This window comes from Pongo pygmaeus, chromosome 1 (assembly GCF_028885625.2).
Source record: "Pongo pygmaeus isolate AG05252 chromosome 1, NHGRI_mPonPyg2-v2.0_pri, whole genome shotgun sequence".
In the NCBI taxonomy this organism is placed as follows: Eukaryota; Metazoa; Chordata; class Mammalia; order Primates; family Hominidae; genus Pongo; species Pongo pygmaeus.
The window spans coordinates 128,588,924-128,597,888 of NC_072373.2; the positions used below are offsets into that span (position 1 = coordinate 128,588,924).

The 8,965-nt window shown below is 37.1% G+C and overlaps 1 long non-coding RNA gene across 1 annotated transcript; it reads right to left on the reverse strand.

Annotated features, from left to right (window-relative positions):
* Nucleotides 1–232: 232 nt before the first annotated feature.
* LOC129041433 (uncharacterized) lies at nucleotides 233–3,510 on the reverse strand. The gene is made up of 3 exons (XR_008503877.1): nucleotides 3,434–3,510; nucleotides 2,672–2,787; nucleotides 233–338 (listed from the first exon to the last, which is right to left on the reverse strand). It is a non-coding gene; the product is annotated as an uncharacterized LOC129041433 (long non-coding RNA).
* Between the last annotated feature and the right edge of the window lie 5,455 nt (nucleotides 3,511–8,965).

Sequence of the window (8,965 nt, forward strand, 5' to 3'; positions counted from 1 at the left end):
TTTAAGTAAAAAAAATCATATTACAGTAAGTCCTCACTTAATGTCCTACACAGGTCCTTGAATAACTTTCTTTTGTTCAGTGTTGTTTCATTAAAACCAATGAGAAAAATGGCTTTGTAATACATCATTTCACTTAAAGTAACGGTTTCCAAGAACCTATCAATGACATTAAGGGAAAACTTACTGTGCTATTATTTTGTAGAGTCTTATATTGTACAAAATACTTATCTAATTCTCATAGCTAGTGATACTTTTATTAACCCCATTTTACATGCCAAAAAAATCAAGGTTCACACGAGTGCGCTGCTGCTCTCCACCTGGGCGATGGGAGTAAAACCCTGTCACAAAAAGAAAAACAAAAAAGTCAAGGCTCAGAAAGAGAAATTATTTTGTGGTCAAACACACATAGGATGTAAACCCAGGTCTGTCTGGCTCAGAATTTACTCTATTACATGAACTCCTCTCTAAAGCGCTAGATCCAGGCTTACACACAGAAAACTAAAGGGAAAAGTAGTGTTCATATACAAATTCCTTTCAAGCTCTATTATTCATATTTCCCTAATCTAACTTTGTACTTTAATTAAATACTGAATTTGATGGATAGGTTCTGTGTAAGTCTCATTGCTAAGGAACTCTGAACAAAGAAAACAGGTCAGCATATTTTAACAGTTCTGTTTTCAGCAATGTTGGTGACAAAGGAAAAAAATCAATAGAGAAAACTGTGTATTAGGAAAGAAACACTGGACTAATGGTAAATCAGAATGTTTTGAGCAAAAACCAGACAAAATTGGATTCTACTTATGCCTTTCCACCATTTAATTCTTCAAAATCCTTGAATTTTTTCAAGGGGAAATAATATGCATTGCTTTGAATGAGAGAGACAACAGATGTAAACCATGTCTTGTAAATTTGAGTTTGTACCCAAGAACTTTAGTTCCCACATCCTTACCTGCAGCCTTTTTTATTTGTGCTGTGAGAGTGCAAATATGTCCAGCAAGAAGGAAATAGCTCTCAGCTTGCAAAAAAAGCTTCTAGAGGGAGGTTCCAGAGAACTGAAATGATGAGGCTGGCACGTGAGAAAGGCTACAATCATCAGGGAATTTTTGAAATGCCCCAGGAATTTGATGGGTCTCTGAACTAGGGGGCAGAACACTGATTTCATTTTCATTGCTTTACAGTGACACTCTACAATGTGATGTGGTGTGTGTGAACGATTGCATGTGTGATTTTGTGTGTGATATGGTGTGCGTGTGTGTGATTGTATGTATATAATGTGGCATATGTGTGATTAAGGCTTGTGATTATGTGTGTGTAAATATATTGAGGATCTATATCAGAGAGAGAAATCAATTACCCCTGTGCTTAGGTAGGGGAATAGACTGCAGCAAAAGATTCAACAACACCCAGCAATGTACTGATGAGTGTGAGCAAAGCAGGAGTCCCAAAGCCAAATGATACAACCTTTTACTGCAGAAAATACAACTAGGCTTGATTTAAAAAAAAAAAATTCTTACATAATTTATAGCAAAATGAGATATTGGTCTTTGTCTATCACTTTGGCAAAAGTTAAAAAAATTGATAATAGCCAGTGTGGGCAAGATGTGGGAGACTTGACATTTGTGTACATATCTGGTGGCAGTGTATTTAGTACACTGCTGGAGGGCCATTGGCAATATGTTCAATGTAAATTATACTCACTCTTTGATCCAGCAATTCCATGTTGTTGGAATTTATCATAGGAAAAAAAGGGTAAGTGTGGAAAGATGTAAGTGAAAAGACACTCCTTGCAGCACCATGTGTAACAGGAGCAATCTCATCAACGATAGTATTTATTTGTTGAATAAATAATAATACTTCTATTTGAAGGATGAGCTGTAGTGCTGTAGGTAATGATCCAGAAAGATGTCCAATATACTCACAGTGTTAAGGCAAAAGATAACCTTGCCATATGTTTTTGTTTCAAAAAAATAAAATTGTGTTAACATTTATAGAAAATATTTGGAATGATTAATAACAAAATATTAACAGTGGGTTATGACTGAAGTGGATGACATTGGGGATAGGGAGAGAATTTTACTTTCTATTCTATACCTAATTTTTTTTCCAAAAAATCATATATTATGTCTATACTTGTGGGGAAATAACAGTAAGGATGTTTCTATTTAGAAACGAAGGAAGAAAGGAAGCTTTTGCAAATACCTATGGTAGAGCAGACTCAGTTTATATCTCTCCATTTCTGATCTGAGGCTATGGCCAAATTTCCAGGCTATGCAACCAACTAAAAATTCAAATCACCAGATTTCTAAATCTGTTTTCCCATTTATTCATAGCCTGTTATTTCCTGTGCAGCCTATGTATCTGTAGCCATCTGGGCAAAACAGAGCTGCTGCAGTAGACAAGCAAGGTAAGTCCTTTCCCAAGAGCCCATCTTGTGCTTGTGACAGATACAGAAAAAAGGAGAGCTTTGGTCGTAGAGGGCCTTATAGATGGTTTAATTTTTTGGATAGTAAAAATGAAAGCAAGGACTACCTATGCTCTTACAACCAAACAATTAAAAGACATTATTAAGAAGGCATGCCATTTAGCATAGAAATGTAAAGACCATCTTTTTATACATAGCAATAATATTTAGATTTTAAAGTGTATGTAGAATAATTTAAAAAGTACCTACTTTCAACAATGCTGCAGTTCTATTCAATTGTTTTGGACTTTTCTGCCTGTGACTTGCTGAAATAGAGCCTTTCATCATTCATAGCATGTCTTTTCATAAAATACCATACTTCTCCTCTGTGCAAAAACATAGCTTCCATTACAAGGGAAAAGGCACCTTAAATCTTACAAACCATAAAAAATTTCATTTTGTGTCACATTTTTAAAATTTATTGTGAATTTCATATTTATCCCTTGGCTTAACCATTTTCCACGTGGACTTTTTTCAGTTTTTTAATCTTTAACCACTACTATTTCCTAAAACATTTTCTCTTTCTTTACCTTCTCTTCTCTACCATCACTATTTCCTATTTCTTTGTAATCTACAAATAAAATCCTAAGTATATTAGATCTGTTCTATTTAAAATAATTCTTGGAGAAAAGCCTCTTGGAAATTAAGGAATTATACAGGCCAATACTGTAACTCATCTATCTTATACATTTCTTTAGAATGTGAGTTCTTTTTGAAGTGGATACATCTAAATTTTTATGTTTCTTGTTGTATAACTATAAAAAACAAGCAAGGAAAGAGAAGGAAATATCTTCAGACAATGCAAATTAATTGCAGTTGAATCAGGAGTCCTAATTCTCCATTACAACCAAGGTATTTTTAGGATTAATACATATAATTTTTTTTAATTCTGAAAATAGATCTTCCTATGAAGAGAAACAGGAATCCACTGTTGATGCTAATTTTTCTGAGAAGACTACTGGTCAGTTTTACCTGGCATGCAGCTTCCTTCACTTTGACAACAAAAACTATTTTGATCTCCCTGGCATCAGCGCTTTGTCAGTAATCTGAAGGACAAGAGGATGCAGTAAAGCAACAATAAGTAACTGTGACCTCATATATGGAGCCTAGAATTATAAGAAAAGAGTCAGAAATACACTCCATGTTGTCATCTTTCTTTGTACATGCTCATATGTGGGGCACATACAGATGGGCAAATCAGGTGCCAAGCAAAATAGATTACATATGATTCTGAATTAGGTACAAGTTTGTGACTTTGGTGGCTAATTGACTTGAATCTGACATGTAGCAGCTCTCAGCCTCAGTCTCCTTCAGATATTTGAAGCCTTATTGTAAAAGATTCAACCACTACAGAGGCTTCAGAAGCGCTAGACTCTTCCTTCACCTCTTACATTTTTACCCCCACACCAAACGAGGATTGAACTGTTAATAATTTTTTGGGTTTCTGTGAAGACCTTTTCTTCCTCTTTTTTTTTTTTTTTTTTTTTTTTTAATTTGACAGAGTCTTGCTTTGTTGCCCAGGCTAGAGTGCAATAGCAAGATCTTGGCTCACTGCAACTTCTACTTCCCAGGCTCAAGGGATCCTCCCACCTCAGCCTCACAAGTCAAGTAGCTAGTACCACAGGCACATATCACCATGCCTAGCTAATTTTTTAATTTTTTAGAGTCGAGGTCTCACTTATTGCCCAGACTTGTCTCAAACTCCTGGACTCCAGAGATCCTCCTGCTTCAGCCTCCCAAAGTTCTGGGATTACAGGAGTGAGCCACCAGTGTGGTGGTGGCTAGTCCTTTTTTTATGTCACCACTTGGATATAAATATAGAGAAAATCTTGATCTTCTTATTGTATTAATGGAGAAATACAGCTTTGGTGATTATGGTGGATTACATGGTTGTTGCCTACTATTGGGTCCTCTTCTTAAAAGGATAGCACACATCCTTGTCTATTGCAGTATGATTTGCAGTTCCTCCCAATATGTACATCTGAGAGAGTGGAAATTTACATAGGCAATTTGAACTTCCCGTCTAGATCTCAGAGAAGTCTGAAATAAAGTGATGTGAAAATTTGGGGGTTGTCATATGAATAATGGTGCTGTTCTCTAAATCAGGGAACCATGGAGACGGGCCAACATCCCAGTTACTGTGACTATGTATAAATAAAAAGTGCTTTTCCTTCTACATTAACACTAAACACATCCCACTTCACTTCCGACACCAGATGTGTCAGGGGTTCCCCACACACCAAGCAATTCTCCAGCAGACACCAACTGGGTGTCCTATAATTTAACTCAATTCTGAGACTATCTCCTTGGAGTTAGAGTCAGATCCCACAGGTTAAAGGCTCAGTCCCGCAAGATTTCCCCCACTTCAGATGCCAATTGCAAGTAGTAGGTTGTCACCTACACTTCTGACAAACTAGCTATACATCAAGGTTCCCAAAACCCTCTTCTTCAATTTGCTAGAATGGCTCACAGAATTCAGCGAAACACACTTTCTGGCTTATTATATTAATTAAAAATATGATAAATGATACAGATGAGCATCAAGATGGAAGAGAAGCATAGGTCAAGGTATGTGGGAAGGGTTGTGGCGCTTCTATGCCCTCTCTGACACCATCCTCCAGGCACCTTCATGTGTCCAGCTATCTGGAAGCTCCCCAAACCCTGTTTTTTGAACTTTTATGGAAGCTGTATTACGTAGTCATAAATGATTACAGCATTGGCCATTGGTGATCAATTCAGCCTTCAGCTCCTCTCCCCTCTCTGGAGGTCCGGTGGTGGGGTTGGAAGTTCCAACCCTCTAATCACATGGTTGGTTCCCCTGGCCACCAGCCCCCAACCAAGGCTCTCCAGGATCCCACCCAGAGTCACCTCATTAGAACAAAAGATGCACCTTTCACTCAGGAAACACCGAGAGATTTAGAGCTCAGTCTCAGATGCTCCTATCACTCAGGAAATTACAAAAAATTTGGGAAACCTGTCTCAGAATATTTGAGCTCTAACTCAAATATTAAAACAAAAGATTCTCCTAGCACCCCATCTCCAAGGGTATTAGAAGCTGTCTCGGGAACTGGAGGCAGAAACCAAATATATATTTCTTGTTATAAATCACTATACCCCAAAACTTAGTGCCTTAAAATAACAACTACATTGTGTCGTGTTCTCTCATGGTCTGGGATTTGACGGGCTCCAGCAGGGCACTTCTCGCTCAGACTTCCTTACACGGTTTTAGGCAGAATGTGGCTCATTCACATGTCTGGTACCTGGGCCCAGAGAGACTGTGGCATCAGCTGAGGATCCTCCCACATGTTTCTCTGTCTCCATGTTGTCTCTCCCCATGGTCTCTCCAGCAAGATCACTTCAGCTGTGTGTCTTCCATGACAGTTTAGGACTTCCAAGGTTCCTATGCCAAGAGAGTGACTCATCCATGAGCTGCATCCTCTTTATGGCCTCAGAAGTCCTATGGCATCACTTCTCCTGTACCCTGTTAGTACAAGCAGCAGTCACAGGCCCCTTAACAAAAATTCAGGGGGAAAGAACACAGATCCCCATCTCTTTGTGGGAGGAGTATCTTATTTTAAGAAGCACGTGGGGGATGGGATATATCTCTAGCATCTCTTTGGAAAATATAATCTGCCACAACCAGATTTAGGATACTAGTAAAATGGACGATAGGGATATTGTCAAAATGCCTGTGAATTAAAAATTATTATTGCCATCGTTAAAATTACAACTTAAATATTTTCACCCAAACTACTGGTAAAAGTGGAAATGATGAGTCTAAAATTAAGCTATAATCACATATTTCTTTTTCATTAAGGGGAAGCATTTTACTCATCTTTATATCACTTTAATATGTATATTAATAAAGATTTACATGAATAAGTTCACTGATCTCTACTACTCAAAACTTTTTTCCTTATCTTTACAGAAGTTGATTACTAAAAACATGTAAAGTTCAGTATAAATAAGATTAATGGGAAGACTTTATTAGAAATACATTGATAAATTGTTCATAATAAACTTAATTTCCTTACCTTCTGGGAACAGAGCAAACATTTAACATGAGAAAACAGGACTGTAAACCAAGTTATTTATTCAGAAAGCTACAAGTTTCTGGGATTCATGTACTGTACAAAAGCAAAAGACACCGTAAAGAATACAGCCATACATAAGAAAGTAATCAGGCAGAGATTTCTGTCAGCGTTTCTAAATTATTTACAACAAATTGATCTCAGTTATTCTTTTAATGCAATTCAGAATATTCAGTTATAAAAGTAGTCATGTTTTCAATAATGAAGATAAGAGTACCTAAATAAAAATACTAATAAGGGATTTATAATTGCATGACGGCTGACGTGTAAATTCATGGACAAAATTTCTAGTTATGAACTGTTCCATCAGCTACTGATTTGTTGTACAAAAATTGCTACATCCACTCTATTGGATTAAAGTTAACTGAGCAATATAATGAGTCATTAATAGACACAGAAACCACTTTGCCAGTATTGTCATGTTTGTTCAAATCCTAATGAAACAAAACAGATTTACTATTGAATGTTAAATCCTAACCTCTATATTGGTATTGTATAGAAGGCATATTTTTAACAGAGCTAAACATCACATTATTTTCTATTTTTAAGTATTGATACCCGAATATTACGGGCATTTCATCTATTGGATAACAATAGGATAAATAAAAATTTATTTGGTAATTAATCTAAGATACTGTGATTTTGCCCAAAAAAGTTCTAAAAATCATTTGCCAAACTCCCAATCAGCTGGAAAATTTCACGCCTGGCAGACTTGTCTTAATGTCCCTTGAAAGCACAAGTGTTTGTTCATATAACTAAAAGGTCTAGGATAAATCTTTCAGTGCATTCAGAGTCAGCAACTCAGATAATGTCATCATAGCCTCTCTTTCACTGCCTGTATTGAATGTAGTCTCTCTCTCAGGGAGAGCCCTTCCAGTGTCCTGGCTTGAAACACTGGGGTTTGCTTTATAACACTTCAGCAAGCAGGTAAAGAGAAGAGGAAAGAAAAGGGACGGGGAGAGGTGATGAGAGTGGAACAGAAGGGTCGGGGAGGGCAAGAGGAAGGAGGGAGGAAAACGGAAGTGGAGAGGGAGGGAGAAAAGAAAGAAGAGTAGAGGAAAAAGAAAAAGACAAATGCAATAAATGTGGAAACATGATAACTGTTGAATCTGGGTGATAAGTATGAATATGTAGGGATTCATTATATTCTTCTCCCTGACACTTTAGGGTTTTAAAATTTTTCAAATCTTTTTAAATTTAAGTTTTAATTTATGAAGCATCGATCCAGAAAAATAAAGGACTAAAACAAGGAAGAAGAAAGCACATGACCAAGCAGAGGAGAGGTCCTGCACAGAAAAATGGTGTGGTCCAAAGATGACCGTGTGCAACAGCCCTGGAGGAAAGCAGACTGGAGCAGAAGGATCAACCCGCCACAGTGAAGCGGCACGGCAGTGAGGGCAGGAATAATTGACAGATCATCAGACATGATTAAACCATTTGGGGAAAGCTTCTTAACAGTGTAGAGCAGACCTAATGGAGCATTTGGAAAAGATAAGAATAGGCCTATAGGAGACTAAGGGGCTAAAACACATAAAGCAGTTTTTAATTCAAAAAAAAGTTTTTAAGTAGTAAAAAAGGGACTATAGAGCATAATAAAGGGAATCAGTATATTAGCAGGCTATTCAGTAAAATATATTTTCTACATAATCATGTAAGGACTGATATTTTGTTGCTGTTGCAGTAAGATTGTGGCCTAATTAATTATAGTAGAAAAAGGAAGGGAATAAATTTCGGCCAATGCATCTGTAATCTCAGCACTTTGGAAGGCTGAGGCAGGGGGATACCTTGAACCCAGGAGTTTGAGGCTGCAGTGAGCTATGATCATGACACTGCACTCCAGCCTGGGCAACAGAATGAGACCCTGTTTCAAAAAAAAAGAAAGAGAAAAAATTGGAGGAAGTGGTAAAGAGTTAAATCATCAGCTGTGATAAAAGGAAGTCAACAGAAAATGTCTAAAACTTTGGATTCAAGTAATTACAATATATTGAAATTAATATTAGAACAGAGAGTAAAAAGAGTTAAAAGCGGTCTACTCTGATGTGGGAGAAGTAGGGCAGAAACTGCCACTTTTCATTAGAATCCTTGGGTAATATTTGTAACTGTGCATGTATTGTATTGACAACATTTATTTAAGAGTAAAACTAAGTTTATGAACCAAGAAAAACCAAAATTTTAAGTAATTTTAAAAAATGTATCCTTGGAAATGGCTGGTTCAGTTTTATCCTTTAGCTCAAGAGTTTGAAAAGTACCAAAGACACTGGGGAAAATGAGCCCTAATGTCTGCCTTTGACCCGGGAAAGGCAGGGTCTCCAACAGATCACCATTAGGCATCAGTAAGTTCAGGAAAGAAAGAATTCCCTGAGGGCTCTTAGTTATTCTGTCCCACGGTGGAGAATAAGGGTGGTCCTAAATG